The 867-nt window shown below is 41.4% G+C and overlaps 1 non-coding gene across 1 annotated transcript; it reads right to left on the minus strand.

Moving 5' to 3' along the window:
- Window positions 1-444: 444 nt before the first annotated feature.
- Window positions 445-551, minus strand: LOC141602812 (small nucleolar RNA R71). Its single transcript, XR_012524720.1, has one exon. It is a non-coding gene; the product is annotated as a small nucleolar RNA R71 (small nucleolar RNA).
- Between the last annotated feature and the right edge of the window lie 316 nt (window positions 552-867).

An 867-nucleotide genomic window follows, 5' to 3' on the forward strand; every position in this document is an offset into this window, starting at 1 on the left:
GAGTTTGTCAATCCTTTCGCAATAGAAGGAGAAGAGAACCCATTAAACAATACCACACAAAATCCACCTACAATGCCTAAATTCTCGTCACACTCTATACCCACCGAGGAGAATCTACCAAATGGTACTCCTACACCACAACATCTCACCGGAAATTTTATTGCCAAGTCCGCCTTCATCCAATTAGTTGAGAGGAGCCAATTTGGGGGGATGCCAAGTGAAGTCCCTCATTCTCATATGGAAACCTTTTGCGACTATTGTGATGCTATCTCTCAAACGGGCGTGACTCAAGACCAAATTAGATGGGTCTTATTTCCTTTTTCCTTAATCGGCACCGCAAAGCAATGGTTGAAGGGCCTTGATAAGGCCACCCTTGGAATAGATTCTTGGAAGAAGTTAGCTCTAGCTTTCTACAAAAAATTCTACCCACCGGAAAAGACCAACATGCTAAGAGCTCAAATTACGGGTTTTAAGCAAAGGGATGAAGAATCTTTGTATGAAGCTTGGGAGCGGTTCAAAGGTATTTGTCGCTCATGTCCTCACCATGGACTTAGCGAATGGTTTTTGGTACAACAATTTTGGAATGGTTTATATGAAGATTCTAGGAACATTCTCAATATGGGATCAAATGGAATGTTCACCGAAGTTGATGACAATCAAACATGGAACAAGATTGAGGAAATGGCGGTCCATAATTCACAATATAGTAGACCTCGCAAGGCTACTAGAGGAGGAAAGTATGAAGTGGACTCCGTTACTCAATTAGGTGCTCAACTTAGTGCTCACATTGACACAATCAACTTGAAGTTTGAACAAGCTAAGGCTAGACTTGAGGAAAACTCAAAATCATCAAAGCATCATGTCAAT

The sequence above is a fragment of the Silene latifolia genome, chromosome 9 (assembly GCF_048544455.1).
Source record: "Silene latifolia isolate original U9 population chromosome 9, ASM4854445v1, whole genome shotgun sequence".
Taxonomy (NCBI): domain Eukaryota; kingdom Viridiplantae; phylum Streptophyta; class Magnoliopsida; order Caryophyllales; family Caryophyllaceae; genus Silene; species Silene latifolia.